This window comes from Phyllostomus hastatus, unplaced genomic scaffold (genome assembly GCF_019186645.2).
Source record: "Phyllostomus hastatus isolate PE091 unplaced genomic scaffold, TTU_PhHast_1.1 phas_contig_38, whole genome shotgun sequence".
NCBI classification, from domain to species: Eukaryota; Metazoa; Chordata; class Mammalia; order Chiroptera; family Phyllostomidae; genus Phyllostomus; species Phyllostomus hastatus.
The window spans coordinates 3,773,085-3,786,974 of record NW_025333869.1 but is presented as its reverse complement, the minus strand read 5'-3'; the positions used below and the strand labels follow the sequence as shown (position 1 = coordinate 3,786,974).

At 37.0% G+C, this 13,890-nt stretch overlaps 1 protein-coding gene across 2 annotated transcripts in view; it reads right to left on the bottom strand.

Moving 5' to 3' along the window:
- Positions 1–12,555, bottom strand: part of CSGALNACT2 (chondroitin sulfate N-acetylgalactosaminyltransferase 2) — a 90,720-nt gene extending 78,165 nt beyond the window's left edge. For both annotated transcript variants that reach the window (XM_045842074.1, XM_045842075.1), the window contains exon 1: positions 12,449–12,555. The gene's annotated coding sequence lies outside the window, so the exon portion shown is untranslated. The remainder of the gene's footprint in view (positions 1–12,448) is intronic.
- Between the last annotated feature and the right edge of the window lie 1,335 nt (positions 12,556–13,890).

The following is a 13,890-nucleotide window of genomic DNA, read 5'->3' as shown; positions in this document are numbered from 1 at the left end:
ATGGACCCTCGCTCCTCGGCTTTGACATAGCCTGAGTTCTCAGCGTCTGGGAAAAAACCTCCTTGTCTCCCAGTTGCCTTAGTTCCCTTGCTCCACCGAAGCCTGAAACAATGACAGGGTGGTGCAGCTCGGTACTGAGAAGTGCGGATTCCCTGGGGTGATCAGGCCTAAGAAAGAATATGTAAATTACTGTGAAACCTTCTTTGTTTAGAATGCTCTCAGCTGAATGAGAAGGGTCTTAGGAGGAAGTTATTTTGTTCCTCAGTCTTGCAGCTCTTTGACCCCCAACTCAATAGACTGGCAGAGTTCTTTGTTTTCTATGGTTCCTTACTTCCCCCTAATGAGTACTGTACTTTACCTGAATTATTATGCAGAATGAGCCCAATAAAAGCAGGTATGGACGGTAAATCGGCGCGCTCCCCACTAGGGGGGGTGGCCATTTCGTCCCTACTTCCCCACAGAAACTAGTCTGTCTCTGTGCATGTGTTTTTTCTCGTGTGTTTATCGTCGAGCCATCCACAGCGTTCCATGATCACTGCCGGCTGGTGACCCACGCGCAACAACTCACAATGAAATACACATCATATCCACTAGGATGTAATTAAAAATGAATCACAGATCTAAATATAAAACCTAAAACTATAAAACTAGGAGAAAGCATAAGAGAAAATTTTTGTGGCCTTGAGTTAGGCAAAGATTTCTTTGATATGATACTAACAGTATAACCAATAAACTGGACTTCATCAAAATTATTAACTGATGACTAGGGGGTTTCCAGTCAATGTGGTAGCATAGGCAAACACTGTTCTTGCCTCCTCCCATGCCCAATTCAAAATTACAACTAAACTATAGAACAACCATCATTGAGAAATGCCTAAAGTATAGCTGAACAGAAGTCCCATAACTAAGGATATAAAGAAGAAGTCCTGCTGAGATTAGTAGGAGGGGTGGAAACACTGAACGGGCTAGTCCCATACCCATGTGTGGCAGTGAAAAATTGGTAGGGATATCTCGGCTGGAGAGGTCCCCACTGATGAGCAAGGAGTCTAAGCCCCTACCAGGCTCCACAGCCCAGGCTTCCAATGCTGGGAACAGAAATTCCCATTACCTCTGGTTATGAAAACTAGTAGGGATTGTGGATGAGACACAGGGCTTCTAGAATCTAGGCATTCCTCTTAAGGAGGTAACATACAGACTTACTTTCTGACAGACTCATTTGCTCTCAGCTCCATCACAGTGACAGCAGCTTGAAAAGAGCTAGGATCAACAGAGAGGAAGTGAATTGTCTGTCTTAAGGCTAGGGCTGGAGGGGCAGGTTTCTTCCAGACAGAATTGCTGGCAGATGCCATTATTCCTTTATTGAGCATGACCTTGACCCAGGCTACAGGTGCAGGTCAGTGCCATATCTAAGTCTTCATCAACCTGGTAACACTGTTTGCCCCAACCTGGTGATTCACTAAGACCTCACCCCATTCAAAATGCAGACCCATCCAAGCCACTTTGAATAGCTTTCCCATACAAATATCTTGTTGTGGCTCATTCTTCGGACATTCTTGAAATCTCTCAAATGGTCACAAATCCCAAACAAGTCAGAATCTGGGGTCAACATGGCCCACCCTGTGCCTTGCTCAATGGCCCCAAGCCTGGCTCTAGTGGCAGCCAGCCTCATTTAGCAGCTTAGACTCTCTCAGGTACCTACAAACATCTATAGATCACTTTGTAGCTCATACCAAGTGGCCCTAGGAAGGGCACAGGCAGCTGCTGACCATGGCATGCACTGGAGCCTCTCCCAAGAGACCTCAGAACAAACACACCCAGTGGCCAGCTTCAGACTACACCAAAGCACCACCCAATTAGCTTCACAAGGAACATACCCAAAGAGTAGAAATAGCAATTACCAGAGCCCCCCTTAAGCAAATCCTGCTACATAATGTCAGCCCCTGAATAACAGCTCAGTCACTGTACTCATATACAGTCCTCACAACCCATCAGCCTGAGGATCAATCCCGCCATTTACATGTTACACCAATCAAGGCTCAACTACAATAGGAGAGCACACACAACAACCACAAGAGACTCTCATGAATCACCTGGCTCAGGTGACCAGAGAAGACTGCATCACTGGGCTTCACAGATACAAACTACATAATGCCATTCTACGAAGACTGGGAGACATAGCAGACCTACATAATAAACAAAAACAAACAGTGAAACAGCTCAAATGAGGAGACAAAGAAACGTGTCTCAAATGAAAAAAACAGAAAAAATACTCCAGAAATAGAACTAAACAAAATAAGAGACAAGCAGTTTACTAGATGCAGAGTTCAAAATACTGGTTATAAGAATGCTCAGTGAACTTAGAGGAAGAATAGATTATTTCGGTGACAACTTCAACAAAGAGACAGGAACCATAAAAAAAGAATCAGCCAGAATGAAGAATATAATGACTGAAATGAATACACTGGATAAAATCAACAGCAGATTAGATAAAGCAGAGGACTGAATCAGTAATTTGGAAGACAAGGTATCAGAAAATACCCAATCTGAACAGAAAAGAAAGGTAAGGAAGGTATGGAACATAGGGAGGGGAGGGGAGGGGAGGGGAGGGGAAAGGAAAGAAGAAAGAAAAGAAAAGAAAAGAAAAGAAAAGAAAAGAAAAGAAAAGAAAAGAAAAGAAAAGAAAAGAAAAGAAAAGAGAAAGACAGAAAAGAAAGAGAGAGAAAGAGAAAGAGAGAGAAAGAAAAGAAAGGAAAAGAAAAGAGAGAAAGAAAGAAAAGAGAGGGAAAGAGAGAAAGAGGGAAAGAGGGAAAGGAAAGGAAAGGATTTTAAAATAAGGATATGTTTAAAGGACCTTGGGGCAACATCAAATGTAATAATATTTGCAACACAGAGGTACTGGAAGAAGAGAAAAAGAGCAAGGTATGGAAAACTTATTTGAAGAAATAATGACTAAAAATTTCCTCAAGCTGGTGAAGGAAACTGACACAGGGTCTGAAAAGGGAAGAACCACAGAGAAGATGAACCCAAAGAGGCCCACACCAAGATGCATCATAATTAAAATGACAAAGGTTAAAGATAAAGAAAAAAATCTTAAAAGTAGCAAAAGAAAAGCAGTTAGTTGCTTATAAGGGAGCACCCATAAGACTGTCAGGCAATTTCTCAACTAAACATTTAAGCCAGAAGGGAATGGCATGCAATATTCAAAGTGCTAAAAAGCAAAGACCTACAACCAAGACTACTCTACCAATCAAGGCTATAATTTAAAATTGAGAGATAAAGAGCTTTCCAGAAAAGAAAAAGCTAAAGCATTTCATCACCACTAAACCAGTATTACAATAAATGTTTTAAAAAGTTAGTTAAGAACAAGAAGAATAAAAATGTAAATATGAATAATATAGTGGCAATAAGTACATAAATATCAATAATCACTTTAAATGTAAATTAGTTAAATGTTCCAATCAAAACACATAGTGTACCTGAATAGTTAAGAAAATTGTCTACATGAGACCCACTTCAGATCGAAAGACACACACAGATAGAAAGTAAAAGGATGGAAAAAGATATTTCATGCCAATGGAAATGAAAAACAGAAAAACTAGGGTAACGATACCTATATCAGACAAAATAGACTTTAAAAAGATAAAGAACATTTCATAATGATAAAGGGATCAATCAAACAAGAGCTATAACCCTTATGAATATTTATGCGCCCAATATATGAGCACCTAAATATACAAAGCAAACACTGATGGACATAAAGGGAGAGATCTACAGTAATACAGTCATATTGAGGCACTTTAACATACCATTAATGTCAATGAATAGATTTTCCAGACAGAAAATTAAGAAGAAAACAGAGGTCTTAAGTGATATATTAGATCAGATTGATATTTTTACAGCATTTCATTCCAAGGAGCAGAATATACATTCTTTTCATGTGTACACTGAACATTTTCTCACACTGAACACACGTTAGGCCACAAAACAAATCCAACAAATTTTTTAAAGATTAAAATCATACAAGCATCTTCTCCAACCACAATGGTATAAAACCAGAAATCAATTATAAGGAAAAAAATGAAAAACACACACACAGAAGCTAAAAAAACACGCTATTACTATACAATAAATGGGTAAACAATGAGATCAAGGAAGAAATCAAAAGATACCTTGAGAAAAATGAAAATCAACACAGAATGACTCAAAGGCTATGGTACACAAAAAAAGCAATATTCAGAGGTAGAAGATTCAAAGCAAAACAAGCCTGCTTCAAGAAACATCTAAAAAAAAACCTAACCTTATCCCTAAAGGAACTAGAAAAAGAACAAAAACAAAGCCCAAAGTAAAAGAAGAAAGTAAAAAATTATCAGAGTGGAAATAAATGAAATGTCTATAAAAGCAATACAAAAGATCAATAAAACCAAGAGCTGATTCTTTGAAATGATAAACAAAATTGACAAAACTTTAAGTAGACTTGTCAAGAAAAAAGGACAGAACCCAAATAAATAAAGTAAAAAACAAAAGAGAAGTGACAACAGATTCCACGGAAATTAAAAGGTTTATTAAAAATACTACAAACAATTATATACCAAAAAACTGAACATTCTGAAAGAAATGGATAAATTCCTAGAAACATATAATCTTCCAAGACTGAATCAAGAAGAAACAAAAAATCTGAACAGACTTAGTACAACCAACAAAGTTGAGGCAGTATTCAAAAAACTCCCAGCAAACAAAAGTCCTGGACTAGAAGGACTTCGTGGTCGATTTTAGCAAATAAAGAAGAATTAACATCTATCCTTCTCAAAGTATTTCATAAAATTCCAAAGGAGGGAAGGCTCCCAAGCTCATTGTACAAGGCTATTTCAAAGCCAGGCAAAGACATTACAAAAAGAAAAAATATATGCCAATAAAAAATTATTAACAAAATATTAGCAAACTAATTCAGGAATACATTAAAAAGATCATACATACTTGATCAAGTAGGATTTATTCCTGGTATGCAAGGTCAGTTCAATAGCCACAATCACTTATCATGATACAACACATAAACAAAATGAAGGATAAAACCTACATGATCATATCAACAGATGCAGAAAAGGCATGTGACAAAATCCAGCATCCATTTGTGATGAAAATTCTCAGCAAAGTGAGAATAGAGGGAACATACCTCAGCATAATAAAGGCCACATATAACTGGCTGGTGTAGCTCAGTGGATTGAATGCAGGCTGCAAACCAAAGGGTCGCCGGTTCGATTCCCAGTCAAGGCACATGACAGGGTGGGGGGCAAGGTCCCCAGTGGGAGCCACGTAAAAGGAAACCACACACTGATGTTTCTCTCACTCTCTTTCTCCTTTCCTCCCCCGTCTCTAAAAATAAGTAAAAATAAAAATAAATAAATAAATAAATAAAGGCTATATATGACAAACCCACAACTAACATCATACCCAATGAGAAAAACCAGAAAGTGTTTTCCTTAAGATCACGAACAACTGGAAGTCCTAGTCACAGCAATCAGACACAAAAAAGAAGTAAAAAGTATTCAAATAGGAAAGGAAGAAATAAAACTGTCATTATTTTCAGATGACATGACACTACATACAGAGAACCCTAAAAATTCTATGCCCCTAAAAAACTATTAGAACTGATAAGTAAATTCAGCAAAGTAGCAAATGCAAATTAATATTAAAAAATTGGCTGCATTTTTATACAGCAAGAAGGATATACTGTGTTGATGGGTAGAAAGAATTAATATTGTTAAAATGTCCATGTTACCCAAAGCAATCTATAGATTCAATGCAATCCCTACAAAAATACCAATGACATTTTTCACAGAATTAGAATAATCTAAAGTTTAAATGAAACCACAAAAATCCCCAAATAGCCACGACAATCTTCAGTATATCAAACTATACTAGAAGGCTATAGTAATGAAAACAGCATGATACTGGCATAAAAACAGACATTATAGATCAATGCAACAGAGTAGAGCTAAAAATAAACTCATAGCTATATGGTCAATTACTTTATGATAAAATAGGGTAGAATATACAAATGGAGTACAGACAGTATCTTGAATAAGTGGTGTTGGGATAACTGAACAAATATCTGCAAAAATAATATGAAACTACACAGACACTTTCTTACACTATATACAGTAATAAACTGAAAATGGAGTAAAGACTCTAATATGAGAACCAAAAACCATAAAACTCTCAAAAGAAAACATAGATAGCAAACTCTTTGGCAGTGCTGATACACACACAGATACACACACAGATATATATATATATATATATATATATATATATGCATATACATACACATATGCACATATATACATGTAAACATACACACATATACATGTATGTGTGTATATTTTAGATATATCTCCTCAGTCAAGGGAAACAATACAAAAAATCAAGAAATGGGACTACATCAAACTAAAAGTTCTTTTTTTTAAACAGCAATGGAAACCATCAACAAAACAAAAAAAAACCTACTGAATGGGAGACGATATTCTCAAATAATATATCCAATAAGGGGTTAATATTTGAAATTTATAAATTAACTCATATAACTTAATACCAAAAAAAAACAACCCAATGAATCAATAAGTTATGTAAATGTCTAATCACTATGCTGTACACCTGAAACTAATATAATATTGAATGCCAAGTATAACTGAAAAAAAGGGTATGAAAAGACAAGTCACAGACCTGTAGTAAATATGTGCAAAGCATATATTTCATAAAGGACTTGCATTGAGAATATATTTTAAAAACTATCAAAATACAATTATAGCAAAACAAAGACAACTCAATTAAAAACTGGTAAAAGATTTGAATACATCTGTGAAGCACATGAAAAAAAAATGTTCAACATCGTTAATCATGGGGAAAATGCAAATTCAAACCACAATGAGATACCACTACACAGAATGGCTAATTTTAGAAAGGCTAAAATTAAAGACTGATGTATTAGTCACAACATGGAGGAAATAGAACTTTCATAAACTTCTGGCAGGAATGTAAGATTTTTCACAGTTTCTTAACAAGGTAAGCATAAACCTACCATATAATCAGGCCATTCCATTCTTAGATATTTATGCAAAAGAAATGAAAGCATATATACATACAAAGACTCTACACAGATGTTCAGAGCAATTTTATATATAACCACCAAAAACTAAAAACTCAAATGCCTGTCAATATGTGAATGAATAAACAAACTGGTACAGCCATACTTTGGAACACTGTTCAGCAATAAAAAGGAATAACTACTGATACATGCTTCAACATGAGTGAACCTCAATTATTATTCTGATAGAAGCCAGACAACAAACAAGCACAAACTGTATGAACACCATTTATATAAAATTCTAGAAAATGTAAGGTAACTTGTAGTGACAGAAAGCAGATTGAGTCAGTGGTTGCCTGGGATTGGGGGGAGGGTGGAGGAGGAAGTGAGGAGGAAGTAGGGCATAAGAGAAGATATACACCAAGAAGGAATAATAAAAGGGCACAAAGAAGCTTTTGATAGTGATTGATAATGTCCATCAATTTTTGTGCATATGTACACACAGATGCATACATATGTTCAAATTATCAAATTATATCCTTAAAAATGCATAGTTCATTGTATGCCAATTATACTTCAATGAAGTTGTTTAAAAAATAAAGACAAATCAGATATAGTTTTAGCAGTAGTGCCAAATAGGCATGTATAAGAAAACCCCATTCTGTTCATTAAGAAAACAAGTGTGAATATTTGTTGCCTACAAGTCTGGATTTAGAAACAAACTAACCCCCCCTGCCACTCCCCAAAAGTAGAATCATATTATTCTGAAGGTCTTATCATATCTTTCTATTGGCCTTGTGATCTTGAGACAACAGAAAAGTGTTAAAGTTAGTTCATAATATGACCTTTAGGCAGTTCCACTTATTCTTCTGATTCTACAATTTTATGATCCTACTAATACATATTTCATACATCATTTCCAGGATACTTACACTGCAGTGTGCCAAACTAACTTCTGTGATAAGAGTAACCTACTGCCTACTGCAAAACACAAATAACCCATTTCAATCTACTTATTTTAAAGTTACATTCTATATAATTTTCCTAAATTTTCTGTATAAAATAATAATTATTAAAGTTTTCAAAAACTAAATTTGTAATTTTCAGTTCACTCTTTACACAACAAAAAGTCACAAAATTATTTGGAAAACATGACCACTGTCAGGAAAATAAAACTAAAAAATCATTAAGCATAAATATTATGAAGAAGGGAATTAGATTTTATTTCTTGAGCAACTAATGAGTATTAAAAATAATATGTGAATTCTTTAACATGTCAATGAATCAATGGGTTGTAAGTATTTAAAATTAAAAATATGATCACCAGAAGACAGCACCTCATTCAACAGATATTTTGAGTACCTACTGTGTGTCAGGCACTAACTGGTAATGTCCTTTATCATAAGCAAAATTCCTGCATATACAGAGGTCTGTTTCTGTCCTCTAATCAGGGGTTAGCAAACATTTTAGGTAAAGAATCTGACAGTATACATCACAACCAGTCAGCTTTGTCTTGTAGCACAAAAGCAGCCATACACAATGTATAAATGAATGAGTACAGCTGTGGTCCAAAGGACACTGAAATTTGGACTTCATATAATTTTCATGTCACAAAGTATTCTTCTTTTCTTTTCTTCCCAAGAACTTAAAAATGTAAAAACCACTTTTAGGTCACAGGCCATATTAAAATAAGTGGCCAGCCAGATTTGGTGACCGGTGCTCTAAATCCTTACCTTTTTATACTCCCCCCCTATTTTTTATATTTCTAAATATAAATTCCCTAAACTAAATACATGTGATTAAAAGGTTAAACATGATATAAGGCCATACCACAGTGGTATGGTCAATCTCTCCTTTCTATCCCAGAGGCACACTTCCCCTCTCCAGTTTTGTATCCTTCCAAATCTATTGCCACTATTACACATTTCAGCATAAATAACTTTATATATACATGACTTTCCACATTATTTTATATAGGATAAATCCCTGGAAATGGAACTACTGGGTTATAGTTCCTTAAAGAGTTTATTCTAACATGTAATTGGTCTGTGTGCATAGCTTCTCCCTTGCACATGATAAGCCTTCCCAAGCAACTTCAAATCACATTGAATGTTTGTTACAAATTATAGACTCTAGGCCCTAGCTAGGAAGCTCAGTGTGTTAAAATGTTGTCCGGTTGTCCTGATGTGCAAGCAACCAATGAATGCATAAATAAGTAGAACAACAAACTGATGTTTCTCTCCCTGTCTCTCTCTCAAATCGATCAATAATTTTTTTAATTATAGACTTTAAAACTATACCCACTCCATTTTATAAATCCTTTCTTTGCACTGCATTGCATTAAATTTCTTAGCTGTAGTTAAAAATACCTTGGAGTTGAGAAATAAGTTTTACCATTTTCTTTGATCACTATTTCTTGAATTCCACACCTATTTTTCTTGGATTAATTTTTTTATTTGATATAGCCCATCCTAGAGTATTCCTAGTGGGTATAGGTAAAAATGACTTAATTTTGCTTCCACTTTGAATGGCAGTTCAGTTATGAATAAGATTTTGAGTCCCATGAGCACATTTTTGTTAGATGACTGTTCCACTGTCATTTAACATTCCATGTCCAGATTAGAAGTCTAATTGCAAGTGTGATTTCCATTCCTGTATAGATAACCATATGCTTCTCTTTGGCAGCTTATGAGATTGTATGTTTATAAAAATTTCTTCAGAATGTATCTGTGTGTGTCTATGAATATTTTTTAAGACTCTCAGTATGTCTTTCCATTCATAAACTCAAATACCCCTCTCAAGAAACATTTCCTTGATTTCTTCCATTAACCCTTTGACAATATCTTGGTTCCATTCTACTATAAAGTAGGAATGAGAAAGCTGGCATCTATTGTGAGTTGTGAGGGGAGGGAAACAGGGGAAAGGGGCTGGTAAAACAGCCAGAACTCCTGAATCTGTGCCACATCTTCCCACAAGCTCTGAAAAGGTATATTTTCTGATCATTCCCACTGTACAGATGAAGAAATAGACCAGACATGGGAGGGTTGATTTATGTTTGCTAGTACTTTGTCTCATAACTGATACATCTTTCTGTTTGGGTTCCACTACCCAAGACTCTGCCAAGGAATTCCTAACCTCATGAGCTCTGTTCTCTCTGTGGTTATTTCTCCTCTTCCAATTTCTATTAACTCCTGAAACTCGTATGAGATGTAAAGTGGCTCTTCTAGATCGACATGTGATGGCTATTTTTCCTATTTTCTATGTTTTAATATTGAATAACTTACTGCTTATTTCCAGGGCAGCTTGTATGTGTTCAAAAGGCATAATATCCTCCTAAATCTAAGCATACCAATATTTATTTTGAAGTTTCTTCTGTTTCTTACATTAACTCCATTGTTTCAAGTCTACTTATATTTGTTCAGTCCAGGGCATTTCTCACATGTTACTGATTTCCCACAAATGCATAGTGATTTTTGTTGTCTGTTCCCATTATAAATGTATCAGTATCTTAATACCCTGGAAATCACCGTACTCCTGTAGTAAACTCACATTTGTAATTAATCCTATAATTAATTTATATATTTTTACCCATACTTGTGTAGTATGATGATAAAAATGCAGTAAGTTCTTTGATTTGCAATCCCATGTTTCTTCAATCCATTTTTGTCATATCTTTCTGATGTTTCATTTCCCCTAACAACGACTAACTTGAGCAACATAACTCTTACCTACGTGTTATACAACAGACTTCAGGGACATATCATCACCAGCTTTTACAGACTTTTCTAACACTTAAAGAAGTAACGATAGTCTGGTACAAGATCATCATAGATACTGCAAACCAAGGAGTAAATAATAATAAGATAATGAGTCACTTAAGTCTTGAAATCATAACAATTATGCCTTTTACTAATCTTTAATGTTATATAAGTTAAAATAAGACATTCTATTTTATAAAAAAGGAAGGCTTCATGTTAAAAGTAATTTTCCACCTATCTTATGATTCAGCCATTCCACAGCTCACAGAAATATTTACAGATGTTCACCAAGACATTACAAGAATGTTCACAGTAGTCTTCAAAATACATGATATACAAATATTAGAAACACAAATATAATATCCATTAGCCAGAACAGTAGTCATGTAATCAATGCAAATGAGTATCGCACAGCAATAAAGAATGAACTACTGTTACATGAATCATCATGGATGAATCAATCTCACAGTAGTGTGCTGAACATACTGCACAATTCCATTTACATGAAGCCCAAAATAGACAAAACCAATAGACAAAGACAGAAATGCAGATACTGATTACCGGGCAAGGGTATTACTAAGCTGGAAGCAGCAGAGAGAAACTCCTGGGATGATAGAAATGTTTTCTTTATATATATATATATATACACACACACACACACACACACACGCACGCACACACACACACTTCACCTAGCTGGTGGTTACACAAGTTAATAAATATATAAAAAATTCATTGAGCTGTACAATCAATATTTATGCCCTTAGTGACTTCATATATATTTCATACCTCAATAAAAAAGATAAGAAAAAAGTGTAATTTTCAAACTCATTTAAACTGTGCTTATATAGGTCAAAATTCTCTGAGCTATAAACACTGGACACCAACATCCCTTTTTACATTTAGTCACATGACAATTTTAAACAAAGGGTATAGAATAATAATACAAAGTGAATATTAACATTCACAGTCATAAAATACCTGGTTCCTCACTTCCCAGTTCGAAAGTTCTATTTTAAATACAACATGAAAAGACAACATTAATTCCACGATAAATTAAGACCCTACTCCTGAGAGCCTTCAATGACGGTTAACTGTCCAGAATGGTTTATAATTCTCAATGAAGGATAAAAGTTTGATTTATAATCAAATTTTCGTTCTGCCAAAAGCATCGTCACAAACGAAAGCATCGTTAGTGCGTTTACAAATTATTCCTCAGCAAATTGCTCTAAACTAATGTAATTTTCAAGACGAACTCTGAAAATGCCGGCGGCCCCCTCCGCCGTCTCCTCGGCCTTCTGATTTCCACACAATTGTCCATCTTTTAAAGGTGCTGCCGTCTGCCACACAGGGCTGCTGTACGAGAACACTTGTTTCAAAAAAAAGAAAAGAATAAAAATAAACAAGCAGACCAACGATCTCTTGCAGCATCGTTCTCAAAAGAAAACTCAAACTGCACCGAAAACACGCGGCTTTTTCCGACAGGGAGACGTCTCCGACAGGGAATTCCACGAGGATGACCCCACCCGAACACTGACGCTTGTCCCCCGAGCCGCGCCAGGGTCGTAGCATTCGCTGGCTCGCCTGACCGAGTAGACTAGGTACTCACCACTCTCCCGAGTCTGCGCAAAGTCCCTGCCACCCTGCCGCGCCCCGGCCGCACTGCCACCTCCCGGGTAGTGGAGAGGTGTCCAAACACTCGGCAGCCGCTCCGCCCCGTCCACACCCGCCACTTCCGGCTTGCGTAAGGAAACGTTATCGCGGCTTTGGCGTACAACGGCTCCAGCCCGCCCCCCACGCCCGCCTCCACCCCCCCCCCGCCCCCCCACGCCTGCTCCAGCTCCGCTTACTTCCCTGCTGGAACCTATTGCTGGGTTTGCAAAGCTCAATAACTGGCCTACAGTATTAATCAATCCATTATCCGTTAAAAATATGTGTGTGTTGTGAGTGTCCGTGTATATCGAAAAATGGTTTGTGGAGGTAGAGTGCCCGAAGCAGGAAAGCGAATCTACCCATGCAATCGTCTGCAGAGATAGAGATTTCAGTTAATACGCACTGCTGACTGTCCTGTCTGGGTGTCCTGTTCTGGAACCTGGCAAGAGCGATGAGTGCCTGCCTGCGTGGGTACTAAGCTAAGGACTGACAGGCTGCCAGAGGTGTCTGACCATCCTTGGGGGCTGGACTGCCCTTCAGACCCCAACGAGGGGCCCTGGACTGCCAGTAATCTTTAGGCTAAGTAGTCACTGCACTTCTTTGGACCTGAGCTTCCTTATATGAAAATGAGGTAGTTGAGGTAGATATTCTGGGAAATGGCTTCTTAGTCTCACATTGTATGAATTTAGTGAAGGAAAAAAGAAAAGTTCTCTGTTCAACTACTTATTCCAGGAGTATCCCCAGGACATTTTACCCTGTGCTGAGCAGGCGAGAGGATGCCAAACAGCAACAACCTGCCTGCGTCTGGGTAGATCGGCTGTGCTGAGAATAGCCCTGGCATGTGCCTTCCACTTCTCTGCTTTTCTTACCTAGTGGCCTTGGTAGGCTATTTGGGCTTAGGCTCTCTAAGCCTCAGTTTCCTTGGCTGCCTAGTGGGGACAATAACAATAGCATGTGACTCCTAAGATTGTTGTAAGGATTAAACACAATTTTGTATCTGGATGTTTGTTTGGTGTTTTGCCTAGCAGGAGGCGAGCAGTGAAAGCGCGCTGTCATCACTAAGTGCGTTAAGTATTAAGAACAGAAGGCTAAGTTGACTGGGGGGTGCATCTAGTAGAACTGGCATTCCAGGGGGACAGGACTTGTTCTTAACAACACTTCTCCCAAACTGGCCCAAGAGTAAAGAATTCACTAGCCATAGATTCCATGGGTATGTGAGCTCCTGAAGGTGAGGACCATGTCTTTTCATCTCCCAATACTTCGCAAATAGTAACTGTTCAATATATATGAACCGAATTGATTAAAATAAGAACATGGAAGAATCCCTCCATTGTCTCAAATATTTGCTCCTTGACTAGCTCCTCAAGGACATGGCATGCCTGATTAAATTTACTGCCT